Here is a 17,784-nt window from a genome sequence, read left to right as displayed (position 1 = left end):
CCCGCAGGGCCATTACGGGAGCCCTGATTCTAGAGGTCAGGGGCGTGGACAACGGCACTAAGGCCGACGCCCTGGCCGAAGGTATCAGGGCGGCCCTTAAAGAACGCGACGATGTCAAGATAGCTCGACCGAGTAAGACGGTCGAGCTACGCTCAACCATGGTGCCGACCCCGCCTCAGGCGGCGCCCCCCGAGATAGAGACTCCTCTCCCGCAAAGGGAGAGGAGAGAAAGAAAGACGATCGCAACAAACTGCGTTGAGATGAGGGAGGTGGAGGAGCCTCGGGAGCAAGCTAACAATGCCCCGTAGGCTCCTCCAAGCCAACCTAAACCACGCCAGGGCTGCACAAGACATGCTTGTGCAGTGCCTGTCGGAGGTGGGTGGCGGGCTGGCCATCGTCGCCGATCCGTATAGGATCCCCGAGGGCAACCCCAACTGGGTTGGCGATCCCTCGGGGAAGGTGGCGATGGTCAGCCAACATGTCGAGAGCGCTCCGCCGATGCACCTAGTGTCGGCCGGTGAGGGCTTCGTAATGGTCGAGTACGGACCCATCGATGTCCTGGGCTGTTACTTCCCCCCTAACATGAGCAGGGAGAGTTTGAGGCGGCTCTGGATGGCATGGAGAGCGACATCCTCAGTCGATCTCCTAGGCCAGTCGTGGTGGGGGGAGACTTCAATGCACACGCTGTGGATTGGGGCTGCCCCCGCACCGACACCAGAGGCCGCTTGGCCCGGACTTTGCGGCGGGGCTCGGCCTGGTACTCCTTAACCGAGGCCGGGTCAGTACCTACGTGGGGGCCGGGGGAGAGTCCATTGTCGATGTGACATGGACCTCCCCCGGGGCCCTTAACAGAGTCGGGAAGGTACCGATAGCGCACAGTACTATTGCACACAAGCCACTCACAACCACTCATAGCGTTTGAACAGAAGAATATCACTAGGCACCAGCCGCTGTGATTGGCTGTGTGCAATAGTACTGTGCTCTATCGGTACCTTCCCAATGGGGTGGTACCATCAAAGGATGGAAAGTGGAGACCGGCTCCCTGGGAGAGACGTCTGATCACAGACTCATCTCCATGGAGCTAGTCTCCCCCCCCGGAAGTGCGTGAGCAACGCCGCCGCAAACGTGATGAAAAACAATGGGTCCTGAGGAAACTCGACCCCGAAGCCCTCGAGGTCAGTCTCCTCGCCTCCACTTAGCCGAAGGGAGGAGCTGACCTCGGAGCCGAGGAGGAGGCGGAGCGCCTGTGCACGATGATGTCGCGCGCATGCGACGCCGCCATGCCCCGCAGCAGACCAATGGCGCGCCGTGCCGCCTATTGGTGGTCCGCGGAACTCGCCGAACTGAGGCGGGCTACTGTGGCCGCCAGGCGGGCACACACGCGCGCCAAGCGACGGGGCATGGAGGACGCGTTGAATAACGCCGCGGCGATCCTCAAGGAAGCCAGAAAGGCCACGAGGACCGCCATAGCGCGAGCAAAAGCCGCGGCCTGGGAAGAGTTGCTCTCCGAGCTAGATCGCGACCCATGGGGGAGACCGTACAAAATCGTGACGAAAAGGCTCCACCCGTGGGCGCCACCAGTCTCGAAGACGCTGGACCCCCAGTTCCTCAGAACGATGGTGGACACATTGTTCCCCACCAGGGGGAGGGACATTCCGGAGAAGACCGGCCCTCCCCCAGGATGGACCGAGGAACTGGAGGTATCCAGACATGAGATGGTCGCGGCTTTCGCCCGCATAACTGGAAAAAAAGCGAAAGCGCCCGGGCCGGACGGAATACACGCCAAGATCTGGGCCCGGGCGTCTTCGATAATAGGGGAGGCACTTCGTGTCACGTACACGAAGTGCCTCCGTGAAGGAACTTTCCCCAGGAGGTGGAAGAGGGCCCGGCTTGTCCTCCTCAAAAAGGTGGGCAAGCCAGCGGAGAGTCCCTCCGCGTATAGGCCCCTATGTATGCTGGATGATGCGGACAAGATTTTTGAACGAATCATCGCCAACCGCATCATCCGGCATATGTCCCGGAATGGTCCCGAATTGTCTCCCGAACAATACGGGTTCCGAGAGGCGAGACCGACCGTTGATGCCATAAGGCAGGTCCGATCCCTCTCGGAATCCATCACGGGGGACGGGGAGGTGGCGTTGGCGATATCCTTGGATATCGCCAACGCCTTTAACAGTATCCCGTGGGGCGAGGTGGTGGCGGCGCTCGGCGAACATTTTCGCCTGCCGCCCTACCTCGTCTCCATTGTTCGGGATTTCTTCTGGAACAGGGTGATAGAGTTCCGGGACAAAACCGGACTCCAGCAGCGGAAGAACATGTCGTGTGGCGTTCCGCAGGGGTCCGTGCTAGGCCCCCTGCTGTGGAACGCCACATACGACAAAGTGCTCCGTGCGGCCCTCCCCCCTGGCTGCCACGTCGTCCCGAGTACGAGTATCTCGCTTAAAATAAAAATAAACCTGCAAAAGAAAAACTTTTTTTAATCACGAGTTAACAATTAAATTCCCACGAAGATACAAGTTCGACAACTTTTGCCCTAAAAATCGAAACTTTTTTCCCAATTTCCAACGAGAGAACGATTCCCCGAACCCGTCCTCCTAGGCGTGGACTTCCAGGGAAGCACAATTCTCTCTCTCTCTCCCTCCCTCCCTCTCTCTCTCTCTCCTTTTACAAAGATCTCCTATCTACGAACAAAGCTAGCCTATCCAAGTGAACGATTTTATTCTTATGCCTATTCGATTTTCGTACACAATAAATTACCTCATTGATTTTCTTAATGACCTCATAAGGCCCTTCCCAATTATTTTGCAATTTAGGGGCTCTGCCAACAATTCTTCGAGGATTATATAACCAAACTTTCTGACCAGGATCGAAAGTTAACCGCCTATCCCTTTGATCATACCACCACTTCAACTTTTGAGATTTCAATTCCAACCGTTGCCTAACAACGTCATGAATTGAAACCAATTTTTTCCTTAGTCTAGAGAGATATCCTCTTTCTAACTCCGAATCCTCTCCTGGAGGAAGTCCACGAAGAAGATCTAAAGGAAATCTTAATTCTCTACCCTGATATAACTCAGAAGGAATGAAACCAGTAACTTCATGTTTCGACGATCTATAAGCTAACAATCCAAGAAAAATCCAACGATCCCAATCTCTCTGATTTTCAGAAACAAATTTGGCTAAGAAATTTAAAAGTGTTCGATGCTGACGTTCTACCTGACCATTAGATTGAGGATGAAGTGGAGTAGTACGAGTCTTTCTGATTCCCAATAAACTAGATAATTCTTGAAATAATCGAGATTCAAAATTTCTGCCTTGATCTGTATGAATTTCCAAAGGAACGCCAAATCTAGAAACCACTTGGTTAACAAAAATTTCTGCAATGGTACTCGCCTTAATATTTCCAGTAGGAAAGGCTTCAACCCATTTAGAAAAACAGTCAGTTATGACTAATAAATACTTTTTTCCAGATGAAGAGATCGGAAAAGGACCTAGAATATCCATCTGAACTCTTTCAAAAGGAATACCGACATTATAAATCTGAAAAGGAGATTTTCCTTTTTCAGAAGGCCCCTTCTTAGCAAAACAAACCTTACAGGTTTTACACCAATGTTCGACATCTTGCTTACAAGTAGCCCAATAAAATCGTTTTCGGAACTTTGCCAAGGTCTTATTCACCCCAAAATGACCTCTAGAAGGAGAATCATGAGCTTCCTCTAACACTCGTTGAATAAATTTTCTTGGGACTATTGTTTGAAGAATTTCTGTATGTAAATCCGGAGAAATCCATCTTCTAAATAACACTCCATCTTTGAGAATCAAAGAATCCCACTGAGTCCAATAAACTTCTGAAGATGAATCATTAGCAGCTATTTCCTGTCGAGAAGGACGAATACCAATTTCCTTGCCATGATAAATATTGACGATAGAGTGGTCTTCCAATTGAGCCTCCTTCCAATCTATAGACTCCCCTTTCTCACAAACAATTCTCCCTGAAGAATTATTCTTTACTTCGTTTCCTCTCAACTCTATTCTTTCACAATATTTGCAAGAAAATTCAGCACAAGGACACCTGGACAACGCATCAGCATTACCATGTAACCTCCCTGCACGATGAATTACTTCAAAATCATACTGTTGAAGACGTTCCAGCCAACGCGCTAACTGACCGTCAAGCTCTTTAAACGATAATAACCACCGTAAAGAAATATGATCTGTTCTAACTAAAAACTTTTGTCCATAAAGGTAATAATAAAAATTTTTAAAAGAATCGATGATTGCTAAAAGTTCACGACGTGTAACACAATAATTCCTTTCCGACTTACTCAATACTCGACTATAAAAAGCGATTACCTTTTCCCCATCCTCTTGTTTCTGAGATAAAACTGCACCAATGCCATGATCGGAAGCATCTGTGTCAAGAATAAATTCTCCTGTTTCAGAGGGAAGAGATAAGATTTGCGAAGACATTAAGTACTGTTTAAGTTTAAGAAAAGCCGATTGACATTCCTCATTCCAAATAAATTTATTTTGATTTTCGGTCAAAACAAATAAAGGTTTAGCAACAATGGAGAATCCTTTAACAAACTTCCTGTAATAAGAACAAAAACCAAGAAAACTGCGTAACTGCTTTTTATTACGAGGTACAGGCCAATTCTGAATACATTCAACCTTCTCAGGATCAGTAGAAATTCCATTCTCCGTAATAACATGACCCATGTACTTAACCTTTCTTTCGAAGAAAGAACATATCTTAGGATTTAATTTTAAATTCGCTTTTCGAAAACGAAGAAACACTTCTTTTAGATTAGCTAATGAACCTTCAAAAGTGTTACTGAAAATAATCACGTCATCAAGATAAACTAAACACATTTTATTTATGATTTGATGAAGAACCTTTTCCATTAAACGCTCAAAAGTCGCCGGAGCATTGCATAAACCAAAAGGCATAACAGTAAATTGCCACAGCCCATTTCCAACTGAAAAAGCTGTCTTTTCTCTATCTTGAGAACGCAATTTTACTTGCCAATAACCACTCTTCAATCCAGGGTCGAAAACCAAGAACTTCCGGATAAACGATCGAAAAGACTATCAATCCTAGGCAAAGGAAAAGAATCTTTTTTTGTAATAGCATTTAATTTCCTATAATCCACACAAAATCTAAGAGTTCCGTCCTTTTTCTTAACTAAAACAGCAGGAGAAACCCAAGGACTATAAGACTCCTCAATAATTCCCTCGCGTTTCATCTCTTCTAAATTTTTTTCTACTTCATCACGCAAATGGAATGGGATTCGTCTAGGTGTCTGTTTAATGGGATCACTCTTTTCTAAGTTAATAGAATGTTCAACGATTGAACAATTTCCTGCAATTACCTCTTCCGAAAAGACATCCTGAAATTCCCTCAGAAATTCCGCAAAATGTTTTTTTTGAGAAGAATCTAATTCGGAAGAATTTCTTTCGAAACAATCTAGAAGAAAAGCTGGAACGTCAAAATTACTGATTCGAGCACAAAAAGAATTTTTTAATTCTGGTAAAGTTTGTCCGAAACTTGAGACAAAAATTTCCCCGTAACCAGTTTTAATTAAGATATCAGCTCCCAAAATACAATCATCCTTGATCTCTGCTACAAACATTGGAAATTCCAAAGAATGCTTTTCTAAAACAACTTTTATTTCGAGTTTAAAATCTGCGGGAACTTCCTCCCCAGTAGGATACTTTAAATTGCAATTTCTAACGAAAATCTGTTGCTTATTCTTCTTAACAAACCTTCTACTAAGAATGGAAACATCAGAACCTGTATCTATCTTAAAAATACAAAGCTGATCATCCACGAAGCCGCGAAAACAAAAATTATTGTTTTGCACGCAAAAAGACTTTACAGGAAAATTCTTTTTTTTAACCTCTAATTTCTTCGCCGAGCTTGGCAAAATTTCTCTGCAAAACTCGGCTATTCCAAGTTTCCCTCTTTGTAATTTTAAGATAGATACAGGTTCCGATGTTTCCATTCTTAGTAGAAGGTTTGTTAAGAAAAATAAGCAACAGATTTTCGTTAGAGATTGCAATTTAAAGTATCCTACTGGGATACTTTAAATAGGAAGGAAGTTCCCGTAGATTTTAAACTCGAAGTAAAAGTTGCTTTAGGAAAGCATTCTTTGGAATTTCCAATGTTTGCAGCAGAGATCAAGGATGATTGTATTTTGGGAGCTGATTTCTTAATTAAAACTGGTTACGGGAAAATTTTTGTCTCAAGTTTCGGACAAACTTTACCAGAATTAAAAAATTCTTTTTGTGCTCGAATCAGTAATTTTAACGTTCCAGCTTTTCTTCTAGATTGTTTCGAAAGAAATTCTTCTGAATTAGATTCTTCTAAAAAAAAACATTTTGCAGAATTTCTGAGGGAATTTCAGGATGTCTTTTCGGAAGAGGTAATTGCAGGAAATTGTTCAATCGTTGAACATTCTATTAACTTAGAAAAGAGTGATCCCATTAAACAGACACCTAGACGAATCCCATTCCATTTGCGTGATGAAGTAGAAAAAAATTTAGAAGAGATGAAATGCGAGGGAATTATTGAGGAGTCTTATAGTCCTTGGGTTTCTCCTGCTGTTTTAGTTAAGAAAAAGGACGGAACTCTTAGATTTTGTGTGGATTATAGGAAATTAAATGCTATTACAAAAAAAGATTCTTTTCCTTTGCCTAGGATTGATAGTCTTTTCGATCGTTTATCCGGAAGTTCTTGGTTTTCGACCCTGGATTGAAGAGTGGTTATTGGCAAGTAAAATTGCGTTCTCAAGATAGAGAAAAGACAGCTTTTTCAGTTGGAAATGGGCTGTGGCAATTTACTGTTATGCCTTTTGGTTTATGCAATGCTCCGGCGACTTTTGAGCGTTTAATGGAAAAGGTTCTTCATCAAATCATAAATAAAATGTGTTTAGTTTATCTTGATGACGTGATTATTTTCAGTAACACTTTTGAAGGTTCATTAGCTAATCTAAAAGAAGTGTTTCTTCGTTTTCGAAAAGCGAATTTAAAATTAAATCCTAAGAAATGTTCTTTCTTCGGAAGAAAGGTTAAGTACATGGGTCATGTTATTACGGAGAATGGAATTTCTACTGATCCTGAGAAGGTTGAATGTATTCAGAATTGGCCTGTACCTCGTAATAAAAAACAGTTACGTAGTTTTCTTGGTTTTTGTTCTTATTACAGGAAGTTTATTAAAGGATTCTCCATTGTTGCTAAACCTTTATTTGTTTTGACCGAAAATCAAAATAAATTTATTTGGAATGAGGAATGTCAATCGGCTTTTCTTAAACTTAAACAGTTCTTAATGTCTTCGCAAATCTTATCTCTTCCCTCTGAAACAGGAGAATTTATTCTTGACACAGATGCTTCCGATCATGGCATTGATGCAGTTTTATATCAGAAACAAGAGGATGGGGAAAAGGTAATCGCTTTTTATAGTCGAGTATTGAGTAAGTCGGAAAGGAATTATTGTGTTACACGTCGTGAACTTTTAGCAATCATCGATTCTTTTAAAAATTTTCATTATTACCTTTGTTGTACCCTGTACAACTACGATAATTATACGCATAGCAACAGGAAATCAAGATTCCTATTGCTATGCATACGCGTAGCGGACTCGAATTCCGCATAGGCTAGAAATATCGAAAAGACGCTGATGGTCTGTCGGGCTTCCGGCCCGCAACACCATCGCGCTGCGCCAGCTAATGCTGAGTCGCTTTCCGGTATTCGGATTTCGGCTAAGCGTGGGAGCTGCATGCCGCAAGGAACACGATTGGCCGAACCAAACGACGAATTTCCGTATAAATATCGCGACAAAATCGGAAAGCGACGGAAGAGTTTGACAAACAGCTGTCCGGTGTGTTACTCGCCGTGCGTGACTTACACGTCGAGCTTGTAACACAATCCGGAGATAACAGCCGACCTATATATACCGGGCCGTCCGAGAAAAGCAAGCAATCAAGCAACATATATATATATATATATATATATATATATATATATATTCATACTACAAGTGTAACAAGGGCAATACTGAAGAAAATACATTATTTAACGTTGGAACGAGCTAGTGTTGTATCTTTGATCACCGAGCGGCCCTTCTTACGAGTCCTAACATCTAAGGCGCCAAAAAGATCCCGATATACCTACCGACGTCCCTGGAGCCATCACCGGGGCACAACACCTTTATGGACAAAAGTTTTTAGTTAGAACAGATCATATTTCTTTACGGTGGTTATTATCGTTTAAAGAGCTTGACGGTCAGTTAGCGCGTTGGCTGGAACGTCTTCAACAGTATGATTTTGAAGTAATTCATCGTGCAGGGAGGTTACATGGTAATGCTAATGCGTTGTCCAGGCGTCCTTGTGCTGAATTTTCTTGCAAATATTGTGAAAGAATAGAGTTGAGAGGAAACGAGGTAAAGAATAATTCTTCAGGGAGAATTGTTTTTGAGAAAGGGGAGTCTATAGATTGGAAGGAGGCTCAATTGGAAGACCACTCTATCGTCAATATTTATCATGGCAAGGAAATTGGTATTCGTCCTTCTCGACAGGAAATAGCTGCTAATGATTCATCTTCAAAAGTTTATTGGACTCAGTGGGATTCTTTGATTCTCAAAGATGGAGTGTTATTTAGAAGATGGATTTCTCCGGATTTACATACAGAAATTCTTCAAACAATAGTCCCAAGAAAATTTATTCAACGAGTGTTAGAGGAAGCTCATGATTCTCCTTCTAGAGGTCATTTTGGGGTGAATAAGACCTTGGCAAAGTTCCGAAAACGATTTTATTGGGCTATTGTAAGCAAGATGTCGAACATTGGTATAAAACCTGTAAGGTTTGTTTTGCTAAGAAGGGGCCTTCTGAAAAAGGAAAATCTCCTTTTCAGATTTATAATGTCGGTATTCCTTTTGAAAGAGTTCAGATGGATATTCTAGGTCCTTTTCCGATCTCTTCATCTGGAAAAAAGTATTTATTAGTCATAACTGACTGTTTTTCTAAATGGGTTGAAGCCTTTCCTACTGGAAATATTAAGGCGAGTACCATTGCAGAAATTTTTGTTAACCAAGTGGTTTCTAGATTTGGCGTTCCTTTGGAAATTCATACAGATCAAGGCAGAAATTTTGAATCTCGATTATTTCAAGAATTATCTAGTTTATTGGGAATCAGAAAGACTCGTATTACTCCACTTCATCCTCAATCTAATGGTCAGGTAGAACGTCAGCATCGAATACTTTTAAATTTCTTAGCCAAATTTGTTTCTGAAAATCAGAGAGATTGGGATCGTTGGATTTTTCTTGGATTGTTAGCTTATAGATCGTCGAAACATGAAGTTACTGGTTTCACTCCTTCTGAGTTATGTCAGGGTAGAGAATTAAGATTACCTTTAGATCTTCTTCGTGGACTTCCTCCAGGAGAGGATTCGGAGTTAGAAAGAGGATATCTCTCTAGACTAAGAAAAAAATTGGTTTCAATTCATGACGTTGTTAGGCAACGGTTGGAATTGAAATCTCAAAAGTTGAAGTGGTGGTATGATCAAAGAGATAGGCGGTTAACTTTCGATCCTGGTCAGAAAGTTTGGTTATATAATCCTCGAAGAATTGTTGGCAGAGCCCCTAAATTGCAAAATAATTGGGAAGGACTTTATGAGGTCATTAAGAAAATCAATGAGGTAGTTTTTTGTGTACGAAAATCGAATAGGCATAAGAATAAAATCGTTCACTTGAATAGGCTAGCTTTGTTCGTAGATAGATCTTTGTAAAAGGAGAGAGAGAGAGAGAGGGAGAGGGAGAGAGAGAGGGAGAGAGAGAGAGAATTGTGCTTCCCTGGAAGTCCACGCCTAGGAGGACGGGTTCGGGGAATCGTTCTCTCGTTGGAAATTGGGAAAAAAGTTTCGATTTTTAGGGCAAAAAGTTGTCGAACTTGTATCTTCGTGGGAATTTAATTGTGAACTCGTGACTAAAAAAAGTTTTTCTTTTGCAGGTTTATTTTTATTTTAGGTGAGATACTCGTAGGAGTTTGTTTAATTTCAGTTTTGGGATTCGTGCGAAGTGAAGTTTTTCTTGTGAAGAATCGTCGAAACTTTGTGTTAAGAAGACCGCCTTGCCCCGGTTTTTTTGAATCGAGGTTTTTCCGAGGGCCTGAGGGCAAATGCCAAGGCGGGGACATAGGGAGTCCTTAAGGCGTTGGGTCCTCGAGAGTTAATTTCCCCCCCTTGTCCGAAGAATGAAGGAAGAAGTGCTCAAAACTCAAGCTGAAGAGTAAGAACGAGCTACAGCTTAAGCAGGAAGATGACGTCTTGTGGACGAAGTCACGCAGCTCCGAATCCTTTTGCAGCAACTAGGGGAAGATCAAGAAGTCGTGAAGATTTTAGAAGTCCTTAGTTGGTTGTCGGACGACAACCTAAAGAAAGGGGACAGTGTTACGCCCGGTATAGACGTGTATTATGTTATAAACGTCTTTTGTACACCCCACGGTTATGCGTATGATACGTTCGTGGTAACCCGGGGAGCCTCCTGGGTGATAGCGATTGTCATGGGCAATTGGGCGGTGAACTGTGTCGTCGGCTCCATCAAGAGCCTGGGCCTGAGAGTGGTCCCGGAGAAGACGGAAGCCATCTTTTTCCATAATGGCTCTTCTCGAGTACCGCCCCGGGCCTTCGTCCGGGTAGACAACACCCGGGTCCGAGTTGGGGCAACCCTAAAATATTTGGGGTTGCAATTGGACGTCGCTGGGCCTTTGTCGAGCACTTTGACAAATTGGCCCAGCGATTGGGCGGGAGAACGGATGCCCTCCTGGGGTTGATGCCCAACCTCCGAGGTCCGAGAGCCGGTGCGAGGCGCGCGTACGCCTACGCGGTCATGGCTGAGGCTCTGTATGGAGCCCCAGTCTGGTTCCGCGAGGCGCTGGCCAGCCGCCACATACGGGACGTGCTGCACGTTGTGCAGCGGCGGCTGGCACGAAGGATAGTGCGCGCGTACCGCACCGCCCCTAGCGCGGAGATCATGGTACTGGCGGGGCTCCCCCCCGGCGGAATTCACGGCCGACGCTCTGGCCTGGTCATACGCTAGAGCAAAGGCCGTCCGCCTGCAAGGGGGAGTGGTTACCTCCAGGGTCGCCGCGCTATTACGGGAAAGAGCACGCCGGCGGGCCATGAGGGCTTGGCGAGAGAGCCTCGCCAACGACCCGCCGGCGGCAGGATCTCGGATCTTGGAGGCCGTCCTACCCCACTTGGACGAATGGGTGGGCCGTCCTTGGGGCGACTTGTCCTACCTGACGACACAGGTGCTCACCGGGCATGGCTGCTTCGGTGAGTACCTGTGCAGGATACGCAAAGAGCCGACGACGCAGTGTCACCATTGTGAAGCTGACCGGGACTCCCCGCAGCACACGCTGGAAGACTGTCCAGCGTGGGAAAAGCTGCGCGGAGTCCTGCGAGAAGAAATAGGTGAGGACCTCTCCCTGCGGGCCATCATTAGCCAGATGGTCAGCAGGGAGAGGGCATGGGTCGCGGTCTCCTCCTTCTGCGAGCAAGTAATGCGGCAGAAGGAGGCCGAGTTAATAAGGGAGAGGAGGCCAGGGGGACGTATGCCACCCGGTAAAAACAACGGCGACAGGGGCGGTGGGGACGGGGACCATGACACACCTTGGCTCCTCCCTCGGCCGCCCCGTAGAAGAAGGCCAGCCCCCCGCCCCCCGGGCCCTCGTGGTCCGTCTGCCAAAAGGCGGCGTAGGGGTGGGCGATCAGTAGCTGTTGCCCCCTTCCTCCCCACAATTGAGGAGGAGGGGAGCGACAACGCCAATATTGAGAGAAGGCGACCCTCCTCCCCTGCGGCTGACGGCCCCGCTTTCGGGACGCGCAGCCGCGGGAGGAGGGCCCCTCACATTGGTGGTGAGCCCGGCGAGGCAGATCCGGCCTGACGGTCTGGGGGAGTGACCCTGCGGTATAACGCGGAGTCGCTCCCCCACTGCCTCGCCGGGGTGGGGGGAGAAGGGAGGATCTTTCCCCCCCCAGGGTAGTAGGGAGGACCGCGCCGCCGTCAGCGCGGCGCGAAGAGGCCCGGCGTTACGGCGGGGGCCGGATACCTCGGGCTTTACCCCAAAACACCAGGGGTAGAGGCGGCGGGGGATGGTATCCCCCTCCTCCGACCTAGGGCAGACTAGGCCCTAAGCCCTGCCAGGTGCGTCCATCATCACGACGCACCTGGCGCGCCGAGTCGGCCCAGGCCGACCGGGTCTAGGGGGCTCCGGAAGTATGCTGCACGCATTCGCGGAGCCCCCCAATCATGGACCAGGGCAGGACACCCGGAGAGGTTTTAGTGGGTATGTCCCCGCCGACACGTCGTCGGCGGGGAAGAGCCCCAAATAACCATTAGGCCTCCCCCGGGGCCTGGGATATGCGGCTTCTCGAGCTTGCTAGGGGTCTGCGATCTCTCGTAGGCTGCAGATTCAGGGATCTCAGCGACCCTGGCGCCCGAGCTGACACCGTAATCCATCACGCGCTGAAATTACGTGCGGGATGGACCGGGGACGTTGGCTTCATCGCCCGGGTCACGAGGAATCAAGCTCTATAAAAAATCAAGGAAGCGGCGTCTGAGATGTCGCGTTTCGCGCCTCAGACGCCTTGGTGGTGCGTGAATTGTTCAGTGTACAGTGTTCGTCGCGGCGGTGGATCGGGTCGTCTTCTCCCTGCCGAATCCTGGGGCGATCTCCTGGCCAGTGACTGAATCCCGCGTGTTGACCCGCTGGCTGTCGATGGCCCCGGCTAGTCCGAGTACATCAACACCGGGCCTTCGGTCCTAGGAGCAACCCGTATTCCGGCACGGCTGGCGTTTCTCCTCGGGGATGTTCCTCGTTAGCGCGGGGGCATCGTCGTGGGGGGCGCTGGTTCTCGCCGAGGCCGCTGATCGGGGGATCGTTTTGGGTGCCTGCTGGGATCGGGGGTCCCGGTTGCCCGCTGCATTTCATTGTCTGGCGCGCGTCGATTATCCCAGGCGTGCGCTTAACCGCGTGCGTTTGGTTTTCGTTTTTGTGTTTTTCCCTGGTCGGCGCGTATGATGTTTGTGTTGTCCATTAGGTCCGCTTCGAATCGGTGGTCCCCGAATGCCGACCCGTAGTACCCCTCGAGGCGAGGGTGGGGTTCCCCTCGCAAAACAATACACCACTTATAATTTTTTATGGACAAGAATAAAGGAAAATTACCGCGCAGGGGGGGTCGGATACCCCAGAGCCAGCAAGGGGGGATTAGTGTCCCGGGTGCCCCCTTGTCGATATCAACCGACGGGCTGTCCGGGGTGCCCACAGGCTCAGCCGACGAACGGGATACTGTGGAGGTCAATGTTAGTGAATGTCTTGGTGCGTCGCGGGAATCGCGCAGGGGAACGCTCCTGCTGATGTGGGAGCGCCTCCGGCCCGAGGCCCGCGACGCAATCGATCGGATCCTCACCCTCGAGCAGCTCGAAGGAGAGCTGTCCGAGGAGGAGGATTCCGACTGGGAGGGAGGGGAGTACATGGGGGGGTCCTCTTCCTCCTCAATAAGTAAAGGGGAGGGCTACGCCTCCCCTAGTGATTTGACACCGGGCGAGAGGACCCGTTGGGCCGGAGTCCTGGCCAAGTCGGCGGGAGAGGACTCGATCCTGCTGGCCGACGGTCGTCGCAAGACGGGCGGCGGTCGACAGGACAGCAGTGCAATCGGGTCCGAAAAAACCAGATTTTTTGAGACAGTGCATTCGCGCCACCGCCACCTAGGAAGGAGGGATCAACGCCGATCCGCGTCCGTGGGGGAGGCTCGAGTGGGGAGGACCTCGATGACCCGCCTCGTAGTAGGCGGCAGGGGCTCTCTCAGCTCGGGGCTGAGCCCATGGACGTGGATCGGCTAGAGGAAGAGGAAGCGATGGCCGGGAACCCCCTGGAGCCGGTCATCGGTTTGGACGAGTCGGAGGGCCGTGTCCGGATCCCGGATGTCCCGGGGGACGGATCCGACCTTCCGACTCACGTTAGAAGTAGGCGCGCCCGTGGCCGACCCCGTTTGGACAGGAGTGGACCCTTAAGGTCCCCCTCCCCACTGTCCGACTGGGCGGCCACGGAAGACCGGCTCCACGGGGTTCCTTTGGAGCAGTTTAGGGCCCGCCGACTCCGAGCCAACGTCATCCGGAGCTCGGAGTCGGAGGGAGAGGGAACGGGGGCGAATGATGCGCGGTCTCGGCAGCGCATCAGTATCCCCCCGACCCTGTTTATGCCGGACCAGCGGCGATATTTGGACCGCCAACTGGGAGTAATCTCCCGGAGTACGACCACTGATCTGGCCGGATTGGCCGATGGGTGGCTTCGGGAGGTCGAGGGGGCGCGAAACAAGGTGTCCACAGGTTGCCCACTGTCGGGCAATCTGTCTGGACGAATAAAGTTGAATACACATCTCGCCCGGGAGGCGCTCATGACGCTGGCGTACCGCGCCATGGGCCGTCTCGGGCGAGAGGATGGTCAGGAGGAGGTGACGACGCGGCCCGGGTGGAGAAGGTTCGCTCTCTCCGGGCCAAGGTCGCCGAGTTGAGGGGGCAACTGGGGGTCGCAAAGAGGGCCCTCAAGCTGCAAAGCAGTCCCTCCTCGTCCACGGCTGCTTCACAGCCGGCGAGGAGAAGGTCTCCTTCCCCTCCGCCGCCCCCGTCGGTCGACTCTGCCACCGGCTCTTCTCCTTTCGAGGAGCGAGTGCTGGGGACGTTGGAGCGGTTGACGGCGACAGTGGAGGGCCTGGAGAAGCGCCTGGCGCGGGTGGAGACGGGAGCTGTTCCGGTCGCCGTCCCCACCGACGCCGGGGGCAAGAAGATGAAGAAGGGGAAGGGGGTAAGGGGGAAAGGGGAGTGCGGGAGCTTCGCGGGAAGAGCCTCCCGCGCCCCCGCTGCGCCGGCGGCAGCGCCCGGCCCCGATACGCCTGCGAGCGATCGGAGCTGGGTCGAAGTCGTCGGCACTCGGAAAAGGAGGAGGGTAGACAAGGGGGACCCTCCCCATTCGCCCCACGGGAGTCAGTGGCTGGGGGGTGTTTCCCTCATTTTTTTTTGTTTACGGAGAGGAAATGCGTTACCGCATACCCCAGGCCCCGGGGGAGGCCTGGTGGTTGTGGGGCTCTTTCCCGCCGACGACGTGTCGGCGGGGACATACCCACTAAAACCTCTCCGGGTGTCCTGCCCTGGTCCATGACTGGGGGGCTCTGGGAACGCGTGCAGCATACTTCCGGAGCCCCCCGGACCCAGTCGGCCATAGGCCGATTCGTCACGCCGGGTGCACCCTAACGTGGGCGCACCCGGCAGGGCTGGGCCTGATTTGCCCTAGGTTGGGGGAGGGGGTCACCAGCCCCCCCCCTCCCCGCCTCTTCCCCTGATCGTTTGGGGGTAAAGCCCGGGGTATCCGGCCCCCGCCGTAGCCCCGGGCCTCTTCGCGCGCCGCGCTGGCGCGGTCCTCCTAACAGCACTGGGGGGAGGGAGGGAGAAACTTCCCTCGCCCCCTTCCCCGGCGAGGCAGAGGGGGGTACGGCTCCGCGTTACATCGCAGAGTCGTCCCCCCCGGACCGTCAGGTCGGGTCTGCCTCGCCGGTAATCGGGTCTGCCTCGCCGGATAAGGGGGTGTTTCCCCCAGCCTTTGGTGCAGCCTCTGGTCGACCATCGGTGGTAGCAGCATCTGCCACACCCCCGGCGGCCGAGTCGGGAAAGGAAAGAAAAGAGAAAAAGAAGAAGAAGGGCGGAGGTCCGCCGCGAAGCGAAGTGCTCGCGACGAAGAGAATCGGGAGGCGCGTCCCCAAGTCATCGGCGGTGATGATTACGGTGACCGGGGAAGACGCCTCCTACGCAAGCGTGATGCGGAGGGCCCGTGAGGCCATTGTCCTCGGGGACATCCTTCCGCAGGGGGGCAGTGGGCTACGGGTTCGCCGAGCCCAGGCCGGGGGTCTCCTCCTGGAGATGCCCGGCGAAGATAGCAGTCCAGCCGCCGAGAGGTTGGCCTCAGAAATGCGTCGCGTCGCGGGGGGCCCGGACGTGCGGATCTCTTGCCCTCTGCGGAGGGTGGGGATCCGCATATCCGGGTTCGACGATTCCATGACTCCGGAAGAGGTGGCCACGGCGGTCGCCGACTCCGGGTTATGCTTCGTGGTGGACCTCAAAGTGGGCCGGGTGACGCGTAATCGGCGGGGGCTAGGCTTTGTGATAGTGCAGTGCCCGGTCGCCGCCGCTGCGAAGATCGCCCGGTCGGGGACCCTGAGGCTGGGTAGCGGCTCGCGTGGAGGTGCTCAGGGCACCTCCGCAGCGATGCTTCCAGTGCCTGGCCCAGGGGCATACGCAGCACCGGTGTCCTGGCGGTGTCGACAGGGCTCGGTGCTGCTTCAACTGCGAGGGTGAGGGGCACACCCAGGCAGAATGCGCGAACAGGACATTCTGCCCGGAGAGTGCCTCCAAAGGCAAACCGCACAATCACCATGGTGAGAGGTGCGTGCTGGTTCCCCCGGCGGTGCGACCGGGGAAGAAGGCTCCCCGTCCAGCGGGAGAAGGGCGGAGACTCCGAAGAAGATCGGCCGCTGACCTCTCCGCCTCCCATCCCGCCCGGCGCTTAGGCCGTGGATGGTGGTGTGTCGGAGGGGCCAGTGGCCGACGTTGATATGGAGGAGACCCTTCCCATGATGGAGACCTATGTCGGTGAGGCCTTCATCACGGGAGTGATTGAAATTTCGTCGGAGTCGTCCGGAGCATCTCCGCCGACTAAAAAGAGGTGCGAGGCATTCGACAGTCCGAGTGCCGCGCACCTCCCCCAGGCGAAGGTGGTGCTCGAGCCCCTCCCTCTCCCGCAACGGGAGAAGCGAGTGGGACGAGACTCGAGCACCCCTCTCAAGAAGGCGCTAAGACCCCAGGCGGAGAAGGCGTTGACGCCTTCTCCCCCGGGGTCGCCTATCCTCGGAGGAAATAGGGCCGCGGAGTGACTCCCCTACAGAGGGTGGGGGGTCATTACGCGATCCTGGGCCTCGTTTTCGGCTGCCCCTGCGCTCGGAGATGCCCAGGAGACGAGGACCCTGGCTGTTGGGCTGCCCGATGAGTAGGGGTCTCCGCTCATCCGGCGTGCCGGCCAGGCGGGGATAGGAGGTAGGCCCGGTCGGTTCGTCGGAACCACTGGACCTTGGGAAGGGGGTTGGCGCGGAACGGGTAAGTTCGGCGCTCGCCTCCTGCCCTAAAGGAGCGCGGAGAGGGCGTGCGGTGTTTTTCACGGCGCTACCCCGGGGTGGACAAGGCGGCAGCTGACGTATCTCGGCTGCTGCCCTGGCACGTCCTCTCCCAACCTAACGAACTGGCGCGTCGGGGGGCTCACGCTCCGACCCCGGGGGAAGGCTACTGTGAAATAGCGTATTGCTGGCCGGGGCCTTCCCTCAATCTGGGGCAAGGTGGCTCGGTGAGGTTTTTAGTTGGTAGGCGGGTTAGGACGAGCCTGGTCGCTGAAAGTACCTGGCCGGATTAGCACCGTCCCGACTCGAGTCCAACACTACCATGGTTTAGCCAACCTGGTGTGCCATTCCCTCATCGTATCAAAAAAAAAAAAAAAGTCCGACGGGTTCGGTAACACCGAGATCCCGCCGGCCCATCCTACCCTTTGAGGAGCCAGCTCTCCCCGTGCCAGGACGCGAGCCGTGAAAACGACACCGTCCCCAGACACGGGAATTGCCAGCCCCTTCGCCTCTCGTGCCCGCCGCGCCAAAGGCGCCTTGAGCAACGCAGCCGCCTTCCAAGGGAAG

This window comes from Solenopsis invicta, chromosome 11, assembly GCF_016802725.1.
Source record: "Solenopsis invicta isolate M01_SB chromosome 11, UNIL_Sinv_3.0, whole genome shotgun sequence".
Classification (NCBI taxonomy): Eukaryota; Metazoa; Arthropoda; class Insecta; order Hymenoptera; family Formicidae; genus Solenopsis; species Solenopsis invicta.
This window is presented reverse-complemented; position numbering follows the sequence as displayed.